The 23,773-nt window shown below is 36.8% G+C and overlaps 1 protein-coding gene across 11 annotated transcripts in view; it reads right to left on the reverse strand.

The window, feature by feature from the left end:
• The window catches only part of LOC143256093 (homeobox protein cut-like), a 159,806-nt gene that overhangs the window by 83,780 nt on the left and 52,253 nt on the right, over positions 1–23,773 (reverse strand). For all 11 annotated transcript variants that reach the window (XR_013030996.1, XM_076512833.1, XM_076512821.1 and 8 more), the window contains one exon: positions 18,903–18,970. The gene's annotated coding sequence lies outside the window, so the exon portion shown is untranslated. The remainder of the gene's footprint in view (positions 1–18,902; positions 18,971–23,773) is intronic.

The following is a 23,773-nucleotide window of genomic DNA, read 5'->3' on the forward strand; positions in this document are numbered from 1 at the left end:
AGTCTGAAATGTCAGTGTTGAACGGTATACTTACTAACAGATACCATTGTTAGATGGTACGTTTACTAACAGATATCAATGGTAAAAGGTATATTTACAAGCAGGTATCACTGGTAAACAGTATATTTATTAACACTAGACATTGAGGTTTCACATTTTGTTCACAAAGATTGATTCCATTTTTACAAATATGTATCATGTCCATATAAATTTCCATAGTAATTTAGACAATCTAAAAGTACTCGAAGTCAACAATATGGCACTTTTATAAATTTTACAATCAAAATGCTATTTTATTTTATCTCTATACTCGTTATTCTATGGATTATCGACAGATGGCGGTACATTCTACTTATCATAATACCACTAAATCAAAATACTTATTTTTCGTTAGTAAATACGAGTCTTAAACAAGTCTGTAAACTTCAATGTTAGTGCTGAGTAATGAATGGCTTTGGTTAACTTTCCTGGGCTGTTTAATTGGAGAATTTATGGTTCGCGGCTCGTTGCAACAAAAATATAATCCGCATTTTGAGGCTATAAAAGAGACTACTGAACCACAATATTCATTCAATTAAGAAATACCAGTCCAAGAGTTGGCAGTGGATGTTGCCTTCCTTTTATCTATAAGCTCGAAATTAAGAATATCCATGTACAAATTTTCATTGTATGTAGCATTCAAAAAAAATTCTAAAACAAATAAACTCTTTGTGCTTGTTTCGTGATCGCTGATAACAAATTTAATATAAACACTTAAGTTTTTACACAATACTTTTCTGATTTGTTCGAATAATTTCGGAAGCAGATAGGCCTAATTGAGCATTTCGGTTCTAAGTTTGCTTAGAATGTGTTTGTTTGTTTGTTTTGGAATTTCGCACAAAGCTACTCGAGGGCTATCTGTGCTAGCCGTCCCTAATTTAGCAGTGTAAGACTAGAGGGAAGGCAGCTAGTCATCACCACCCACCGCCAACTCTTGGGCTGCTCTTTTACTAACGAATAGTGAGATTGACCGTCACATTATAACGCCCCCACGGCTGAGAGGGCGAGCATGTTTGGCGCGACGCGGATGCGAACCCGCGACCCTCAGATTACGAGTCGCACGCCTTAACGCGCTTGGCCATGCCGGGCCTAATTTGCTAAGAAAACACGAACACTTCTCTGTCTTTTCAATGTTAGAGACGTTTCGCCAACTGTCTGAAATGATACACCAAGCTTTTGTCGTTGAAAACCGCAAAGTGTGTCTTCATTTGACAACGGTCAAAACTGCGTCTCTACACATCAATAAATTCAAATATAAATTGCACTTTGAACACACGAAACAATGTTGTACAAAATAAATCCAAAAACAACAGGTATTTTCCACAAGTAATATCCAGCATTCCTAGTTTGGACCTTCAAGTATATTATCAATAATCGCTAATTTAGTCCTTGAATTATGAAGAATTTTAACAAATTTTAATCGATCAAAATGGATTAATTATGAAGTATCTTTGGTAACGTTGGACGTTTATTGGAAAGCTATGTGTTATATTTGCTACCTCAACTTAGAGGTATTGTTCTATGGATCATCTGACGAACACCTAATCCTGAAATACACTGTTCAGTTTAAAGTTGGTGTACTTTAGAATATCTGATGAGCTGTTAGTCCTAAAATACACAGCTCAACGTAAACATTGTGGGTGTATTATACACTTAATCATGTACCTATAATCCTGAAATACACGAGTGAACGTTAAGATGTTGTACAGCAGAGTACGTTATGATCAACTAATTCTTAAATACACAACAAGCAAATGACATCAACCAGGATATACAGTTCTTTCCGTTACGCATTTGATCAAACGAATTCAACTAGCTTAAGAACTGTAGATAACATATCCACAGAAAAACGAAACCAAAACTTAAGGTAACTAAATTTAATCAATATGTAGGTTATTAAAAAAACAAAACAAAAACGAGACCAAAACTTAAAGTAACTAACTTTAATCTATATGTAGGTTATGAAAAAAAAACGAAACCAAAACTTAAGATAACTTAAGTTTAAACTCTGTTTAGGTTATGAAACAAAAAACAAAAGGAAAGTCTAATACTTTGGTAGCAAACCTTTAGGTAGTGAATAAAAACCTATAGTTCCTTCCATTAGGTACTAGTCCCCTATAACTGGTTTAGTTGTTGTTCAGCATTAATATGTACTCTGCCAATCTGATTTTTAGCATTGTAAACCTGCAGGCCTTACCGTTAAACCAATAGGAAACGGCAACTATATATAATACTGGTTGCCACGAAACCTAAATCCATCCAGTCAAAGCAAAATGGAATTTTCAACGTGAACGGCGGCAATGTATAGACTGTACATCCAAGTCAGAGTTCCTTAGGATTTAGATCTAACCCGTCCTAATTTCGAACTACTGGCCAGATTGAGGGCAGCATCTGCCAATACAAGTGCTTTTCTGACCACGAGACAAATAACGGTATTGGCAGTCACTTTTATAACGCGCCTTTAGCAGCGTGTTTAGCAGCGTCGTATCTTGAACACTGGACCCTAATGAACCGACCACGCCTGGATGCAGCCAACGAAAGCCACAAAATCATCAACAAGACACGCTTGGGTGAACTGGTTTTCGAAATTCGTTGAAAGCGTGACATTTAACCTCTGGTACGCCTTTTCTAAAACGTTTTTAGCAAATTCATTTAAAACCACGTTTGTTAAGTATTAGAACACGTGACAAAAATTAAGCGACCAAAAAAAAAGACGTTGAAAGAAAATCAAAACACACACACTTACAAGTGTGAACATATAGTTTCCGCGTAAGCACATGTATATACGCGAACTGCACCCAAATCAGTGTGTCCATCCCACCTTCCCACTATACAGGCCATTTTGGATATCTCAGAGACTAAAGACCGTCATCGTGGTAAGTCACGACTTTTTACCACCACCCCCAAGTAAATTTTCATCATCTTCGTGGATGTGATGGGACAAATCCATAAAAAAGTAATTTTTAATTTTACAGCTGACATAAATATTACATTTTCCAGCCATACGCTCTTTTTATTTGAAATTGACATTTCGTACAACACAGTAAACGCGAGGTTATGTATTCCTTGGGCAATTGCAACGTGACGTTCCTGACCATGACATATATAGAGAAATATTACTAACTCTCAGGCCGCTCTCGTGACGATCAATGACAGATTAAACCGTGTTTATTGTTAGCTATTTCTTTTGAACCTACTGAATATTATTTCCCTTTATTTGAGTATAATTAAAAAACACTATAAATATTTTACCAATTGAAAACACGTGATGCTATTTGTTTTAAACATTTGATTTCTTTCTAAGACAGAGTTCTAACATGATTAAGTGACGGTCAAGTTTTGAACGACAAGTGATTAAAGTTCAGTAAAACATGTTTGTTTTCATCAAACTTTCTGTAATGTTCTTTGCTGGCACTAATTTCACGTTTCCATCCAAATATGCTCGCCCTTTCAGTCGTGGGGCCGTTACAATGTGACGGTCAATCCCACTATTCGTTGGTAAAAGAGTAGTCCAAGAGTTGGCGGTGGGTGGTGATAACTAGCTGTCTTCCCTCTAGTCTTACACTGATAAATTACGGACGGTTAGCGCAGGTAGTCCTCGTGTAGCTTTGCACGAAATTCAAAAACAAATGTTTCCCATTTGATATCCTGGCACTTTTTACTCTATATAGTATTTATACTCCTTCCTCACAATAAGGTAATCAAATGTTTTTCCATTATTCTCTACCAGCAGCTTATTATAGTGTCTCCACCGGTATCCTTTCTTCTACTTGTCATATAATCAATTCCATTAAATACAACTCCCATCCTACCGATCTGTCTTACCTACCGCTCTAACTCATACTCCATTACCTCTCCTGGATACTCTAACATCATTGTTGGTTTGTTACTTTTTTTCTACATTGGCCACTATATATAATCGTTGAAATGTCTTATACAAATAAGTGTTTTGTATCAGTTATGCTTTATCTACACTTACAGTGATTTATATCAGTTATGTATTATCAACACTTACACAATGTTTTGTATCAGTTATGTATTATCTTGTCTAACGTCATGAACTGGTGGGATAAAACCTGATGATAGTACCTCGAATGGTCATTAGTTTATCATGATATCTTATCTATAGAAGATAAACAACTTTAGATGATTAATAAAAGGTTTTGTTTATTCCAAATTTTTATTTTACTAAATGGCTTAGATGAGGCTTCGACAAATATTTTCAGATCTAAGTGCTAGTCCAAAAACTTAGTCGCCATGGGTGCCTGACCTGACGTCACCACTGTTTGCAGTTGAAAAATAGTGAGCTACATAAGTGGCTGGATTATCCGCAATTTTTTTTTCTTTTCCTCAGATTTTCTCAAAATAATCGTACCGTTATAATTCAAGACAACAATGTTCAATGTCTGTCAGAAACAAATTTTGGTTCGAAGACTTCACGCGTTGTATGATATCCAGGGTTTTCGCGTGCGTTCAAAACGTAAGTCGATTGGCCAATTGAAGCCCAGCTTTGCCTCACTTATTTTTAATATAAAACTTCTCTGGCTTGCTTAGTTTTATTTCATTAGTGATTTAAAACGTGGGGTGGAAGAACACACAAAATAAACATTAAGGCCTTTTAAGGACGCCATTCAACTTCAGGTGTTGTCCGTCTTCCATGCCGCACGGTGGACATCATTTAACCGCACACGCATGTTCAGATTGTGCCCAGAAACGTACTGTCTTCTTCCCTAATTTGGTATCTTTATTCTGTGTTAACTAAGACCTTTTTAAAAATAATTCCCAAGCACAGATTTGCGCTAATATCTTACTTATGTTTCACTGGTACTTCTGTGTCTGTGGCAGGTAAGATGCCGAAATGTAGGAGTTATTTACGCCTCTGTTAGCGACTAAATTCAACTGAAATAGGATCAGGTGATCAAACGAGGAAATGGTAGAGAAGAAATAGTGGACTCGTGTACCTCCCGAAGTGCTAACAGACCGATCGACATTTGGCTTTTATGGTGATGATTGTGACGACCATCGTAGTTCTTCATAATAAATATGATTAAACGACAGTAAAGATTTCGAAATAGTTACTTCTATTAAATAATAAGCTAATTAGTGACATACAATAGTGTCTCTGTTATCCGCTGTCTCTGTTATATGTGATGTTTTGCTTTCCTCGTTCTAGTACGGATAATAGGCACACTACTGTATATTTATTTACTTTCACAGTAACGAGCACATGCTAACGATTACATACTATCAACAACCGCTTGATAGTATTGCCTGAACTAGCCGCTTTTGGTCCCGTATGAGTGTAAACATGCGCACTGACTGGTTGAATTGAGGGAAAGAAGAACGAAACGGTGCGAAATTAGTACCATTTTGTGCAACCGTGGCGCTTCATTTCTGAGACAAAATACAAACAAAGCGCTGAATCCACTACTAAATTCCTTGAAGCAAAGTTCGATTTAAGACTCAAAGAATGCGAAAATAGTACTGGACTTTCAAAATTCCAGAACTGCACTAGATTCGAGTTCTGTTCAGCGCAGCTCCAGTGGGATACTTAGGTAAAGGTGAAAGAGGGTCTCAGCCCCAGGGTACATGGTCTTATAATGGGGCCCATTGATAATTTTATTCCATATAAAATTACACGGGATGTAGGGCCCGCAAAAATTATTAGACCGTGGGCTCACACAACCCTGCAGAACTCTTAAGTATAAACAGAAAGGGCGAAAATACAAGGCATTACAACGCCCGGAAGTTTTCGAGGCCTGGGCCTTAGATAAGCCTTTCAATTATGAAATCAAGGGAATAAAACTATAATGTTTTTACAGTTTTTTTTCTTAAGATACGTGGTTTTGTTTCAAAATAAAGAAATATCGGAAAAGGTTGAATCTAGCTCACCCATAAACTAATCTTCACGATTCATGAAGAAGAGACGTTTAACACTGAATAAACAGAGCCGAACGCGTTTCTTTGTTTGACGTTAACTACAAAGCTGCACAATGTGGTATCTGCGTTCTGTCTACCTCGGGTATCAAAACCCGGATTCTAGCGTTGTAAGACCACATATGTGGTGCTGTGCCATTGGAGAGGGGGAGGGGCGTTGATAGGGCACAAATCTAGTTGCCAAGAAATCTCTTCGTGATTATTTCTTCACTTAAGTGAAAATTCGCCCTGTGGGCTAACGGGCATTTTAAACTTCTGCTGAATAAGAAACAGCAGAGGACCGAGCGATTCGACGCAACAGTTCGAGTGTTTCCACATGATCCGTCATGCGTTAAGAACAACCGACGTTAGAAACAGATGGGAAGACGTCTATTCTTGTTCCCTGACCACATGAAGCAATCATTCTTGAAGCGAACATAAACTTGGACTGCGTTATCTGTTTGTTTGTGTGCAGTGGGATTTTGGTAGCTCAATTTTTAATCCGGGGGTAAGCCACACAAGGCCTCCATTGACTACACATTTCTTTCATAAGTATTTTCCTATTACGGTTTCGTTTAGAGAGTACAACATAACTATTCGTTACGTTATTCTGTGTGTATTTAACCTTTTTATTATTACTATTGTCGTTTTCATTTTACTAGTTAAATCCTAAACGCCGGTTTTCTAAAAATAAGCTGTATGTTGCTATGACAATCTTGGAGTAGTCTGCGTGCTGAACTGTAGACCCGAGGGTACAATAATCAGATAGTCCGTTCTTTGGTCGTTTGTCTTAGAAAACTTCTCGGGACGAATAAAAAGTCGTCGTTTTTATGTCAAACCGTTGGTCATATCGAATCGCGAATGTGATAGGCCCTACTTGACATGCTCGTGCTAGTACCGCCAAACTTTCTCGAAAGTTCCCTCTGTGCATTGTGAGAAACCTAGGCCAGAATGTAGAGACAGTTTTATATACAGAAAGTACTTTTATCGTTATGTGCTGAATTTTATGATTGTTTAATAATAAACAAAACTTCTACATTCATTTTATCTTTCACAAAAATATGTCTAAACGGTTTGGAGGTAAATCTAAAACCTGAAAGTAGTATGTTTGAAAAATACATACAAATCCAGGTATGAAGTGGCCCATTTTAAGATTATGTGCAGAAAGTGGTTTGGTTTGTTTTGAATTTCGAGAGCTACACGAGAGCTATCTGCGCTAGCAGTCCCTAATTTAGCAGTGTAAGACTAGAGGGAAGGCAACTAATCATCACCACCACCGCCAACTCTTGGGATACTCTATTGCCAACGAATAGTGGGATTGACCGTAACATTATAAAACTCCCACGGCTGAAAGGGCGAGCATGTTTGGTGTAACGGGGATTCGAACGCGCGACCCTCGGATTACGAGTCGAGTGCCTTATCCACCTGGATACAGTTAGGAAAGATTTACTGGATGTATAATTTGACTGTTTTTTTTTTCTTTACCACCAAAATAGAAGTCAAAATTAGTTCACAAATAGTGACAATGTTAATACATTTGGAAATATTGAGGAACGTTTGAAAGTAAATCAAATAAAAGTTTAATTATTTCAGATTTGTTAAAATAAAAATTGAAATTACGGGCAAGGGCTGAGCTGCTCCAGTGTTTTGGTTTGGAAATCTGAGTACTCTATCCGAAGGTCTATCGTTACAATGAAGGCACGTTTCGCTTTTTGGTGTATAAATGATTAACAATGAAATCCCACTCTTTGATTACAGAATCTCAAAGGTTGAAAGAGCTGCTTTTAACTAGCTGCCTTCTCTCTGGTCTCTTGGTCCGGCATGGCCAAGTGGTTAAGGCATCGACTCGTAATCTGAGGGTCACGGGTTAGAAGCGCCGTCACACTAAACATGCCCGCCCTCTCAGCCGTGGGAGCGTTATAATGTGACGGTCAATCCCACTATTCGTTATTAAAAGAGTGATAAAACAATCCACGAAAGCCTCAGTAGCACAGCGGCATGTCTGCGGACTCACACCGTTAAAAACTGGGTTTCGATACATGTGGTGGGAAGAACACAGATAGCCCATTGTGTAGCTTTGTGCTTAATTCTAAACAAACAAACAAACAATTTCAAGATGAGCGAAAAACAGACATCTCATGTTTTCTACCATCATCTGTAATCAAACAGTAAAGCTGAAAAGTACAAACACAACTTGTTTTAAACACCAGCCAAAACCTCCTAGGCAAAGATGAGCCACGGAAATAATTCACCGCGAGACATTTGAATACAAAATTAAGAAATCTAAAACAAAAATTTAGAAATACAAACATTTTACTCCCATATATATTTTACACATCAGTTCGTGTAAGCCTAAGACAGATCGGCGATTTCGAAGGACTTATAAACACTAGAAACTGGGTTTCCAACACCCATAGTGGGCAGAGCACAAGGCAGTCAGTCCATTGTGTACCTTTGTGCTTGGCGTCAAACAAAAAAGTTCTTGTGAATACTGACGTTTCGAACATCACACAAATATATTTATCATAACTATACATTAGTTAGTTAGTTATCACCATTATATTCCATCTAGGAACATAGGGCCACAATCGCTTGTGGATTCTTCAACAAGTATTTAAGTGAGCAGGTTGTTAGCCCACTGCACCGAGCCGTCCCTAATTTAGCAGTGTAAGACTAGAGGGAAGGCAGCTAGTTATCACCACCTACCGCCAACTCTTGGGCTACTCTTTTACCAACGAATAGTGGGATTGACTGTTACATTATAACGCCCCCACGGCTGGGAGGGCGAGCATGTTTGGCGTGACGCTGGCGCGAACCCGCGACCCTCAGATTACTAGTCGCACGCCTTACGCGCTAGGCCATGCCAGGCCAACTATACATTAAGGTGCCCAGATTTCTCAACCGAAAAATTGGGGCAGCCCAGCCCTTGCCCCTAGCTTCAAAATGGTTATTACGAGTTTCAAAAAAAAAAAAACTATTTAGTTTGCTATGAACTTATAGAATTGTTCCGCAATATATGAACATGAACATTGTTTGTGAAAAATAATTTCAGCCACTATTTTGGTGATAGACGCACATAAGAAACATACAACCGGAAACTGTTAAACTACATATAAAAACAATGAGCAAATCAAATAAGCTCATTGCATTCATGATTGGATGTGGCTGACTGTTTGATATCGTTAATATGAAACTGGGGCCTTTTGTGGGTCCCGAGAAGATTCCTCTGGATTTTGACAAATTACCAAAATTAAAACGGAAACAGTATTAAGAAAACAAGGTCGTTTGGTCATCCTGTTATACATAAAAACCACATTCCCAGCGTTTACTTCAACAAGCGAAAAGCAAATGATATGAAGATACGAATACGTAATACGTTACGTGTCGTATTAGTACCCTTCAGTTATATCTATTCAGACAAACAGATGCAGAGGCAAACAATCGTGTATAAATATATATATATTTACACAGAGAGAGAAAGTTTATTTGTCTACCAGAAATCTAGGGTAAGTTTCCTTTGTGACGTACTACATATACAAATTTCCCCGGGCAGGTTGTCAAATAAGGCTGAGCCGAGAACGTATCGGCATGTCAAACGTAAAGCCGATGCCAGAACACTCGGCTCTGGTTGGAGAAGGGCATGTCTGCTCATAGTAACAGGTTGATATATAAGAATACGTGCAGTACTAACAAGCACGCGTGGTATTTTATGAACTTCTAATGACTAGGGTTGAGCTCTCGAACTCAAGTTGGGAATGCAGGTTTTCCGCAGAAGGGGCCTGATCAAAAATGACCATTACTTCGCACGTTTTCCCAAGTGACCCGCCGCGTTGGCATATGGTCTGTTTCACCATGCCTTCCACAAAGGCATGTATTACACCCGACGTTGCTGAGACGGTAAGTTTCCTGTTGACTGAATATATTGGTTGATAATACACTTTACACATTTAATAGTTCATAACGCAACCATTTTTTCTGCAAGGCCAGAAAACCATCAGCGTGGTCTTTGCTACAATATATAGAACTTGAGATGTCGTATTTTGTTTGTTTTTGAAATTTGCGCAAAGCTGCACGAGGGTTATCTGCATTAGTTGTTCTATGTACATATATAGCTACAGTAATAATCAGAATACAGATATATTACAGATAGCTGTGCTGATACTATAAAAGAGGACACATAATGTTGCATTAGCGTTCAGAATTAAATTGTGAAGGTATCAAAATACGATGGTCCTGCATGGCCAGGTGATTAAGGCACTCGACTTGTACACCGAGGGTCGCGGATTCGAATCCCCGTCACAACAAACATGTTCGCCGTTTCAGCCATGGGTGCGTTATATTGTACGGTCAATCCCACTGTTGTTCAGTAAAATAGTAGCCCAAGGGTTGGAAATGGGTGGTGATGACAAGCTGTCTTCTCTCTGGTGTTACGCTACTAAATTATGACGGTTTGTTTGTTTTTTAACTTCGCACAAAGCTACACGCAGGCTATCTTCTCTAGCCGTTCGTAATTTAGCAGTGTAAGACTAGAGGGAAGGCAGCTAGTTATCACCACCAACCGCCAACGTTTTGGTTACTCTTTTACCAACGAATAGTAAGATTGACTGCATATTATAACGTCATCACGGCTGAAAGGGTGAGCATGTTTGGTGTGACGGAGATTCGAACTCGCGACCCTCGGCGTACAAGTCGAGTGCCTTAACCACCTGGCCATGCAGGGCCTACGTATATTTGTCTTTTTTTTCTGACTTCACTTCTATTTGCTGTAATTCAGAATATATCTACTTTGAAGTTACCGTTTTAAGAGAAAATACTGAGTCCAGAATTTATCTTTGTTCCAAATCTACCTGAAGACAAACACAAATAATTTACCGCAATAAACACACCACAAAATAAATCGATTGACAAAAAGAGAAAAAAAACAAAACGCGACTCCATCAGACGTGTTATTTCAATGAAAAGCCGAAAGCTTTTGAAACAATACTCGTAAGTTTGACCTTCGCAAACAACGAGATGAAACGAGACCGTATGTTTCCGCAACTGTTTAAGCGTAACACCAGGACCGGAGTTACCGGTGTTTGCATTCAGGATGAAGAAGGGAAGGCTGCCTGCTATAATGTTGTCAAGTTAATCTAATTTTAACTTTGGCCCCATTATGTGCCTCATTGCCTTTCGCTCCACCCCACCCCCCAAGCTAAGACGAGCTGGGTCGGGGATTACGTAAAGTATTAGAACATGCGCATAATTCATAACACATAAATAAACACGTACAATGACAAATACAGAAGGAACAACCTATAGTGACAAAATCGTACGATACCATCCGAGTTCTGAAGATTTCATGAAGGAGAATCGACAGGAGATACGCATGACAAAGTGGATGCTTAATGAAAGGGCAGAATAGAAAGTATACAATTTACCAAGAGTCTGTCATTCCATGGATTGTGATTTCTGCTCAATCAAAGGCAGGAAACTGATTACACCATGCATAATAATAAGGTTTAAGAGCCGCCATAATACGATGACGTATCGGTAGGGCAGATACTTTTCTGTCGAAACAAAGGAAATATCTACGTATATCCTCATAGACTAACCGGATTTGTACATTACATTTCTATCTGTGTGTGTGTGTATGGACTGTTTATTTACATAAAGTTATTGTGTAGAGTCTGTTTTGTTCACTGTGGTAGTCAACTGACAAATTTATGTGAGCAGGACTGTACGACATTTGTCAATAGCAACCATGTTATTCTTTTACTGCTTAGCTCAGTTTTAAGCAGCAGAATATTGACTCATAGAATGACTCTCAGTTTTTTGTTTTTTGTTGGTTTTGTTTTTAAAGTACAAACTGTTAGTCCATAGTTTCGCTATCTCTTGACCAAATTAAGACCTAATTACAGTTTTGGACTCGGGAGATCAAACCCCTTCAATAATGTATTTGACCACGCCCAAGGTCTCTCGTCGATTGATTTATTATAATCGTGCCTAAAATAATTTTAAATTGAGGGTAAGCTGATATAGATCCTGATAAATAACAAACTAAATCGGGTTTATGCGCGCTCCACGCTGACGCTCAAAAATATAGCTAATAAAATGGAAAAATAAAAGGTTTAATAGATTAAGTTAGGGCCTGGCATGACCATATGGTAAAAGCATTCGACTCGTATTCTGAGGGTTGCGGGTTCGAATCTCCGTCACACCAAACATGCTCGCCCTTTCAGTTGCGGGGGCGTTATAAAGTGATGGTCAATCCCACTATTCATTGGTAAAAGAGTAGCCCTCGAGTTGGTGGTGGGTGGTGATGACTAGGTGCCTTCCCTCTAGTCTCAAACTGATAAGTTAGGGACGGCTAGTGCAGATCGCCCTCATGTTGCTTTGCGCGAAATTCAAAAACAAAACAGATTAAGTTACTCTGATCTTGTCTAAAAAAAATTTCAAGTTCCGCGGTGTATAAGGATCCCCTCTTATTTGTAAATTCAAAGAATTTAATATTTAGTATATTTGGATTCGTCGATTATGTTTTTCCAACATGATCTCTTTAATTTTCAACACATCCAATGTAACATCAGCTTGTGTCTTTTGTATTTAAATATTCTTTGCTAAATTATGTGACATTAAAATTAATATGCATTAAGAGAAAACTATATGTGAGCAGAGCTATCATTAAGTATTGTGTTCTACCGTTTAAATGTCGAAACCATTAACCTAAATTATTTTAAGATTTCTGTTTCAGAAATATATGCTCATTGTAAAACTCATTTTATAAAACTCATATATGGTCATTTTTTATACCTATTATTATCAAGTTTCCAATATTAATAAGTCACGCCTTCTGATGGTTTTGTTACAATCGCATTTATCCTAGAACACTTTTCAACGTTAAAAAGAATATAATATTTGTACCGTCATCAGTATATGTAAAGCTTACCGATGATTTAATTTGATCATTAAGTTTAATATAAAGTAGGCCTACAATTGTGCTATATTTTGATGTAAAAACTTGGGCGATTGAAGTTTATTGAAAACATCCAACATATAAAATTACAGACATTTTATTCAAATAAAAAAACATAATTTTTATTTGTCTATACATTTCAAAGAAGGTAAATGCTATAAATGGTTTGGTTTATTTTGAATTTCTCCCAAGGCTACAGGAGGGCTATCTGCACTAGCCGTCCCTAATTTATCAGTGTAAGACTAGAGGGAAGGTAACTAACTAGCCATCACCACGTACCGCCAACTCTTGGGCTACTCTTTTACCAACGAATAATGGGATTGATCTTCACATATAACGCCCCCACGGCTTAAAGGTCGAGTATGTTTGGTGCGACGGGGATTCGAATCCGCGACCCTAAGATTACGAGTCGAACACCTTAACTACCTGGCCATGCTGGACCACTATAAATGGTAGAACCAATTATTTAAATTCGATGTGGTTACAAATTATGGATATAAGTATATTTATACATATATACTGGTGTTTGTTACTTCTATACAGTCATGTGAAAAAGTTAGGACACCCTATGAAAGCCTGTGTATTTTTGTAACATTTTTGGATATATAGATATTTAATCTCAATTTTAACAATACTGAGAGATTATAGGAATATAACTAAACAAATAAAACCGAAGAAAAGACTTTTCAAGATCTTCTGTAAATGTAATTCTACAAAAATGCATATTCTAACTGAGAAAAAGTTAGGACACCCCTGATTTATTTCCACTTAAAATGGCTCAACTCACACACAGGTGTATCACACCAGGTGCACATGATTAGAAGATCGTTACTCAGCATTTTGAATGAGATTTGCCCTATTTAAACCTCAGACATTTAGTTTGGTGTGCTCCTGACTGTTGAAGTGAGAGTGAGCACCGTGGTGAGAGCAAAAGAGCTGTCTGATGCCTTCAGAAAGAAAATTGTAACAACTAATGAGTCTGGTAAGGGATTTAAAAAGATCCCAAAATATTTTGAAATCAACCATTCTACTGTCCGGGAAATAGTCATCAAGTGGAGGACATTCAAAACAACTGCCAACATGCCCAGATCTGGTCGTCCAAGCAAGTTCACCCCGAGAACAGAGACCGCAAGATGCTAAAAGAGGTCTCCAAACACCCTAACATGTTATCACGAGGCCAACAGCAGGCTCTGGCTACTGTTGATGTGAAAGTGCATGCCTTTACAATCAGAAAGAGACTGCACAAGTTTAACTTGCATGGGAGGTGTACAAGGAGGAAACCTTTGCTCTCTAAAAGAAACATCAAGGCCGGACTAAAGTTTGCCAAAGAGAATGTAGACAAAGACCAGGACTTCTGGAATAAGGTTCTTTGGACAGATGAGTCCAAAATTGAATTATTTGGACACCAGAACAGAGGACATGTTTGGCGTACACCAAATACAGCATTCCAGGAAAAGGAACCTCATACCAACTGTGAAGCATGGAGATAGAAGTGTCATGGTTTGGGGTTGCTTTGCTGCAGCAGGACCTGGACAGCTCACAATCATAGAATCCACCATGAATTCTACTGTGTATCAGAAGGTGCTTGAGGATCATGTGAGACCATCTGTAGGAAAATTAAAGCTGAAGCGGAACTGGACCCTGCAACACGACAATGACCAAAAACATACCAGTAAATTCACCAAGGACTGGCTGAAAACTAAGAAATGGAGAGTCCTGGAATGGCCGAGTCAAAGCCCAGATCTTAATCTCATTGAGATGCTGTGAGGTGACTTGAAACGGGCTGTACATGCAAGAAACCCCTCAACATCTCACAGCTGAAAGAATTATGCATTGAGGAGTGGGGCAAACTTTCTTCAGACCCATGTCAGAGACTGGTAGATGGAAGCGCCTCACTGCAGTTATTTCAGCCAAAGGGGTAACACTAGCTATTAGGGGGTAGGGTGTCCTAACTTTTTCCTCAGTTAGAAAATGCATTTTTGTAGAAGTACATTTACAGAAGATCTTGAAAAGTCTTTTTTTCAGTTTTAATTGTTTAGTTATATTCCTATAATTTCTCAGTATTGTTGAAATTGAGATTAAATATCTATATATCCAAAAATGTTACAAAAATACACAGGCTTTGCTTTCATAGGGTGTCCTAACTTTTTCACATGACTGTATGTTTATCACAGGAAACCTTGTGTGCTTCATTTCAGACTTAAAACGTGTGTTAATTTTTCTTACCCCATGTAAACGTAGATACGTAATATATATATATATATATATGTGTGTGTGTGTGTGTGTGTTTAGATTCAATTGACTTTAAGTTTTTATTCCGGTCTGCCGTGGACACGGAATTGATTTACCGAATTATCCATGATTTTTAGGGCACACACAAGTATTCTACATTTTGAATGAATTCGATTGGCCTTTATCGTAGACAAAGTTATTTCTTTCGTTATCGCCAAGTGGTTTCCATGACTCCCACTGTTTGTTTCCTTTATCACACCTTTCTTGTAATATTACTAGCAGTCATTCCCAGTTGCTGTGAAACAAATGTTTGTTTTCGAGTGATCACTGTTGTAGACTAACAGGGCTCACCAACGTTACATATCGTTTATATGGATTGGCAACCCAAACCACCTTATTGTTACTTATACGTTCTTACCATGTTACTGGTTTAAAGCTCGGAAGGTAAAGTTACGCTACATTGTTGTTTAATATTAACAGATAAACTTGAAACTAAAACTCGGAAGATGGGTATAAATCGCACTTGTTGCACGTGATAAATTTCAAACAAGTCATATTGTTACGAACGAAAATTAGTGAATGGAAGATGACACAAGGTGCGTCATAAACAGCTGCGGTTACAACTGCAAAGTCACGCTTTAAAGTTGTTGTGGTATGTTTTACAAACAACAATATAGACACCTATTAGCATGCATTCAAAATAGTTGTTTGCAGTGGCATATTTACGTAGGGGTTAAAGGGGTCTCAGCCCCAGGACCCATGGTCTTAGTGGGGGACCATTGATACTTTTATTCTATGTAACTTTAATGAAAGGTAAGGCCCATAAAAATGATCAGCCCCTGGGCCCGCAAAACCATAAATCCGCCACTGGTTGCTTGTTACAGAAACGTTGAAGCAGGAATGCTTAACATGTCAAACCTGGTGGACGAAACTTTAATAGCGCTACCATTGGCAACACTGACATACTTTACTCAAAATCAATAACGTGAAAAGTCAAATTTGATACTACAGCTATGAAAACATCAGTGTTATATGAATGCAGTTGTAACACAACAAACTATCGCTACTTCAGTCAGTGCGGTTAAACTCTACGGTTTACAAAGATATTCAGAGCTGTGAAGTACACAGTTTTAAGTCAGTATACGAGTAAGCTCTCCAGTTAACAAGGATGTTCAGAGCTGTGAAGTACACAGTTTTAAGTCAGTATACGAGTAAGCTCTCCAGTTAACAAGGATGTTCAGAGCTGTGAAGTACACAGTTTTAAGTCAGTATACGAGTAAGCTCTCCAGTTAACAAGGATGTTCAGAGCTGTGAAGTACACAGTTTTAAGTCAGTATACGAGTAAGCTCTCCAGTTAACAAGGATGTTCAAGGTTATGAAATACAAAGTTTTAACACAGGTTGGCGGTAACACAACGTTCTAATTAACTACTTGCTCAGTATGACATAGAAGTTAAGCAGCTGACATGTTACACTTCATTAACTTTAAAGATGTTATGTAGGCTAGTGACGCTGTACACCAACATATGACTCATGTGTCACACTACTTTCTAATACAGTAATATCACAAATATACTATATATAATACAAGTACTTTGAGATTTATCCATACTATAGGAAAGATACAGTGATGTATTAGAAGCTGTTACGAAGTAGGTTTAAATTAACTGAAGGTTTTACTCATGATGTAAATATCTTATCAGAAATAATAAGTATTAGGCGCAGTATTGTGTGATTGGTCACATACTCGATGCACGAGCGTTTTCATTTAGTACTTTACTCACCAGGCTGATTGATCAAGTGTCTGAACAGTAAACTCCTTTGTTTGTTTGTTTTAATCAAAACTCTGTGGTAATAAGTTGTTCATAATCGACCAGATCTATTAACCCACTTCAGCGACTGTAAAGACGGTGCATTTTTAGAAACAAGTTTGGACTAATGATTGATTTACCAAACTTTTAGAAACAATTCTGAACTAGTTATTCGTTTAAACGCATTTTCGATAAACGAATTCTAACAACTGACTGGTTTACAAAGCTTGTCGATAGATAAGTCTTAACTACCGACTGGTTTACCAAACTTTTAGAAACAATTTTGAACTCGTGAATGGTTTACAAAACTTGTCAATAGACAAGTTGTAACAACTGACTGATTTATAAAACTTGTCAATAAACCACTAACTGTTTAAAGCTATTTTGTTATAATTTAGTAAAATGCTATTAAAAAAGATGTGAGTCGAGGCGTAAGTTATCAAAAGAATTTAATGAGTGATCGAGTAAGTTATTTATGTCTAACAATAAACATAAAATTTTCTAATACGTGGCTCTATTAATCAGTTGTTCTCAAAGTGAAGTTCGCGAGGGTCTTCCAAGTAGTCCGCAGGATGGTCCAAATGCAAGTCATATCAAAAGCAGTGCAATTGTTCCATCGATTCTGATGAGTTTTATGTATTTATTTTACGGTAGCAAGCTAAAGTGATTGGGTTAGGACAGGTAAGTGAGAGGGGCGTTTTGCCCAGCCGAAGTAGTCCGCAAACGAAAAGGTTTTAGATCCATTGCTATTAATCCAGAAGGACTTTAGGTCGCAAGGTCTGGCGTCCATATAAAGAGATCGACCGGGAGGTCAGCAGGCATGTAAGACAGACATAGGTAGACAAACAGACAGAGGAACAAAGTGTCAGACAGAAGACAGATAGACAAACAGATAGAAGAACAAAGTGTCAGACAGAAGACAGATAAACAAATAGATAGAAGAACAAAGTGTCAGACAGAAAATAGATAGACAAACAGATAGAAGAACAAAGTGTCAGACAGAAGACAGATAGACAAATAGATAGAAGAACAAAGTGTTAGACAGAAGACAGATAGACAAACAGATAAACAGGTAAATATGGTGGTAGGAAGACACACAGATAAACGAGAGGAAGGCATATTTGAGAGCTGGAGAAATAGATAGATAGACAAATAGCCAAACAGACAGACAGGTAGAAATACACAAGTAGAGTGTAAGGGAGATTCGAATCTTGATATTTTAGTGACGGTGCAGCAGTTGACTATTCTTCCTTTTAACGAACAACTAGTTTGTTTTACAGTATCTTCAGCTACGAAACTTAAATATAAACAGAATAAAGTAACAGTCTCAGTTTAAATTACAAATTTTCTAGAACAAAGTACGTTCGACAGAAAACAGAACTATCGGATACATCTATTCTCCAACATCGAGCGGACTTCTTACCCGATATTTTCATACATTATACCCCGTGTACGTTTTGTGTTTTGTTTTTTCAATTACAGTCAGCATTTTATTTAGAAATGTTTTCGCTAACCAATTTATTTGTTATTGATTTAGGTCAGAATATCTTGTTGGTTATTTCAATGGTTCTATCTACTTTGAATTATTAGTTAAGTACGTGAATTTAGAAGAAACCTAAATTTTCTAAGCTGGCCTTTTATATTATTATTGGGACTACGTCAGGAAATGTTAACAGCGACGGTGCCGATGATGACTGAACGCATTTATTTCTTAATTTTCGTGGGTGTTGGTGTGGGACATTACATATTTCTAGTTAGTTTTTGCATATTGAATTCGCTTCATTAATTTACTAGTTCCCGATATATATATACATACACCGAAACTTCCGATTTCATTCTACAAATATCCAAAATACGTATATATATATATTAATTTTCTGTTATATCTATACCGCATAAACATTATTCCAACTATGCTTTAAACTAGTAAATGTAAACAATTCCTTCTACCTGTACTGTGACTTCCAATTTCTCCCGGTGTTCCAGAATCGTCTTCTGAGGTTGCTTGATTGTCACTTCTGTAACAAGAGAGAGAAACTGACATGAAACGTGAGCATAAACGACCTCACGTGCAATGAGCGCGAGGGAATAACTGCTGGGCACGTGATGGACTAAGCGGGCTTACAACATGTTTGGGAGGTGTTACGAACTAATAGAAATCGCTGTATAAATTTTAACAGTCTTTGTGTTCGACGCGACAGTGAGAAATGTCGGCAGTATTTCTAAGCCATAAATTAAAGGAGGTGGTCCTTTGATCCTCCTAAGAACACAGGTGCGGTAGAAAGTGAAAAATGAATTATAAAAAAAGCGTCTTTGTTATCACAGCCCACCAGATGCTAATGTATTTTTGCCAATGGGTAATAATGAGCAGTAGGTCCTTCTAAAGATAAATAATGACTAATTTAAGCTTATCAAATTGCTAAACCTCACTTATTATAAATGTTCAAACACTGTGATTCGGGGTTAACTCCAATAAAGTTCTATGTATAGTCAATAGTTTCCACGGTGAACGATTCTAACCACGTGGAAACTACAACTACAATTTCAGAGAAGGCAGAAAAGTAATAATTGTGTATAGGTGAATGTAATCACACAGTTTCACAAGTTGAATCCGAGTTTCATCTTAAAGAGACTAAAAACAACAACAACTGAGATTATAAAACCTTTACTTTATAGCACCCCATACTTAGATAACTGTATACAACATCGCTGTGTGAAACAAGGCTGAGACTATAAAACCTTTATAGCACTCCGTACTTAGATAACTGTATACAACATCGCTGTGTGAAACTAGGCTGAGACTATAAAACCTTTATAGCACTTCGTACTTAGATAACTGTACACAACATTGCTGTGTGAAACTAGGCTGAGACTATAAAACCTTTACGTTACAGCACCCCGTATTTAGATAACTGTACACAACATCGCTGTGTGAAACTAGGCTGAGACTATAAAACCTTTATAGCACTTCGTACTTAGATAACTGTACACAACATTGCTGTGTGAAACTAGGTTGAGACTATAAAACCTTTATAGCACTCCGTACTTAGATAACTGTACACAACATCACTGTGTGAAACTAAGCTGAGATTATAAAACCTTTACGTTACAGCACCCCGTATTTAGATAACTGTACACAACATCGCTGTGTGAAACTAGGCTGAGAGTATAAAACCTTTACTTTATAGCACCTCGTACTTAGAATTTAGATACATGTACACAATGTCGCGACATGATCTAATCCGATGGATTGCATGTTGAAACGGCATAAGTTCTATGTTACGATTTTTTCCACTAACAGATGTCAATTTCATCTCATACCATTAACACTGTATACGTCACCAAACACTGACTTATGCCACTCAGGGTGTTTTTCAGGATAACAACACTTGGAACAGCAGCACTAATTGTGTACGTTTCTTTCTCGGCTCTATCGTCTCTAAATAGAGCAACACTATCCCAGATTATACAGCGTTTATTCTCTTTGGTTTGTAGGGTTATGTATATAAAAGTTGCCTGGACGGCCTGGTATACGTATATCGTAGACGATTGTTGCTTTATTACAATATGCAATGTCCCATAGCAGAACAAATTTATTGAACAGTGCACATAACACATTAAAATACGGACTGATCTATAGAAACGTATAAATACCATTGTGTGTACAATACGAACAGAAAGCAGCTTACCCGGCATTGGGCCATTATGGGTGTTGGGAACAAGCACAAGCTCTGAGACCTTAAGGCGATTTGTAGGGGCATAGTGCATATCCATCACGAAGTTAATGGAGCAGTACTTTACAAAGTGACAACCTTTAGAACTGTCATTAAAATTTATTTGGTCCAATCATCAAAACGACACCTAGTTTATGAAGGGAAGTGTAAACATAAAGTCGAAGGGAGGTAGGCATAGTAAACGAAGGATGTTAAAACATACATTAGAATGTATCCGCGCTACCACTAGTCTAGAACTTGCTCATGACGTACTGAGTCAAGTCCAACAGTTAGGTGAAGCTTATTATAGGACATAGCCATCAAACATGACAATCGTTTATCCACAACAGCCTACAAAACAATATCCTCAGACTCACCTAAGATCTTTTCACACATTCTCAACACAACTTTGTGAATGTTATATCACTGGGAAACCTTCAAAGTGATGAGTGAGTTCATTTCGCTGGACAAACTTTATATAACCACTGTACGATCACTTTATTATAATACATAATCTAGGTATATGTATAAACCTTACTACACTGAACAACCTACAGATAAATGTGTCACCTTTAGTACGCTAAACAACCTGCAGGTAGACTGTTAACTTTAGTACACCGACACATAGATTGTTTAGTTCACTGAACCTAAAGATCGACTTTTAATTTTAATATACCTAACAACCTTTATATAGATTACATTACAACTTACAGCTTTCACAATAAGATATGTTTTCAGAACAGATACAGCGTTTCAATCATTCTCAACAACACAAGTTGTAAAGGTAAGGAACATTCAACAATCTAACAATGTATTTAAATTTCAGAACTGATACTGGTTACTTATGTTAAGAACATTACATAAGACCTCATCAAGAAACATTTACAAAATACAGTGTAACATTTGTCCAGACTGTCACATAAGTGAAACAGGACGTAACTGCGCCCACCCCCTTCAATGGCACAGCAGCGTGTCTGGCGACTCATACATCTAAAAACCGAGTTTTGATACTATTGGTGGGCAGTGCAGAGATAGCCCATTGTGTAGTTTTGTGCTTAATTCAAAACAAACAAAACATGATGAAGAACTTGGAAATCAATTTAAAAAACACAAGTCCCCCTTCAGAAGCCCATGAGCATATGTGTAAAAACAAACACGGTTTTTGTAAATAAAACTTCACAGTGCTAATACAAAAACCTAACACTAACAGATGAAAAATCACGGAAGCTTTATTAATAATAGCAAACAATCCCAGAATTAACATATACCCAGAGATATCTCTATATATCTTGCATCTTATTTACCCATACATGCCCAGTCAACATATTCTACAGTTTTTAGTATATTTATTCACTTCATGGTGTTTTTTTTTGTTAAATCAAACTTACATGATCTGTGAATTCACGTGAATTGATATGTACATACATAAGTAACCGCCATCAGTTCTAGAACTTAAATACATTATTAGACTGTTGAATGTTCATTTAAATACTAAAATATTCTTTACCGTTTAAACTTATGTATTTCAGAAACGTCGTATCTGTTCCACAAGCATATCTTTTTTCACTGTAAAAGCTGTAACTTGTGTAATAAAATATTGGGTTGAGGAATAATTCGTGAGCGGTTTTTCAAGTTAACAAAATATATTCATAAATGAAACGCTTTCGCAAAATATTTCATGTCATTTGGTAGATAATTGTTTGCTCTAATAGATGGTGTGTTTGATTTTCATATGTCTTTACTTTTTGCTTTCATTTTCACCTCATTAAATGGAATGTCAAGTGGTCAAAATCGAGCATTTTCGACACCATCTGCTTTTCGCATTTAATTTCTTACAATTTCGTTTACAACAATGCATACTATATACCTAGGTATTACATGAAATAAAGTATCATAATAAATGTTTTGGGTGTAATGTGTTCATGCATTGAAGTATTGTATAGTCTTGCATGTAATGCTTGAATGAAATTATTTAAAAACGCTCACGAATTATTCCTCAACCTAATAATTAATCGGTAAGAAACTCAAAACAAAAACAATATAGGTATTGTTATCTTTACTACATTGAAGAACCTTCAAGTAGACTGTTAACTTTACTACACTGAACAACCTACAGATATGTAGGCAAACTTTAGTACATTGAACAACCTGCAGATCTATATGTAAACTTTGGTACAGTGAACAACCTACAGATCTATATATTAACTTTAATACGCTGAACAAGCTACAGATATATAAATTAAATTTAGTACAGTGAACAACCTACAGATCTATATATTAATTTTAATACCCTGAACAACCTACAGATATATTTATTAATTTTAATACTTTGAAGAACCTACAGATCTATAAATTAACTTTAATACTCTGAACAACCTACAGATCTATATATTAACTTTAGTAGAGTGAACAACGTATAGATATATTTATTAATTTTAATACTTTGAACAACCTACAGATCTATAAATTAACTTTAATACTCTGAACAACCTACAGATCTATATATTAATTTTAATACCCTGAACAACCTACAGATATATTTATTAATTTTAATACTTTGAAGAACCTACAGATCTATAAATTAACTTTAATACTCTGAACAACCTACAGATCTATATATTAACTTTAATACCCTGAACAACCTACAGATATATTTATTAATTTTAATACTTTGAACAACCTACAGATCTATAAATTAACTTTAATACTCTGAACAACCTACAGATCTATATATTAACTTTAATACGCTGAACAACCTACAGATACATTTATTAATTTTAATACTTTGAACAACCTACAAATCTATCTATATGTTAACTTTAATACTCTGAGCAACCTACAGATGTATTTATTAATTTTAATACTTTGAACAACCTAGAGATCTATATATTACCTTTAGTGCAGTGAACAACCTACAGATCTATATATTAACTTTAATACGCTGAACAAGCTACAGATATATAAATTAAATTAAGTACTGTGAACAACCTACAGATCTATATATTAACTTTAATAATCTGAACAACCTACAGATCTATAAATTAACTTTAATACGCTGAACTACCTACAGATCTATTTATTAATTTTAATACTTTGAAGAACCTAGAG

The sequence above is a fragment of the Tachypleus tridentatus genome, chromosome 7 (genome assembly GCF_004210375.1).
Source record: "Tachypleus tridentatus isolate NWPU-2018 chromosome 7, ASM421037v1, whole genome shotgun sequence".
Lineage (NCBI taxonomy): Eukaryota > Metazoa > Arthropoda > Merostomata > Xiphosura > Limulidae > Tachypleus > Tachypleus tridentatus.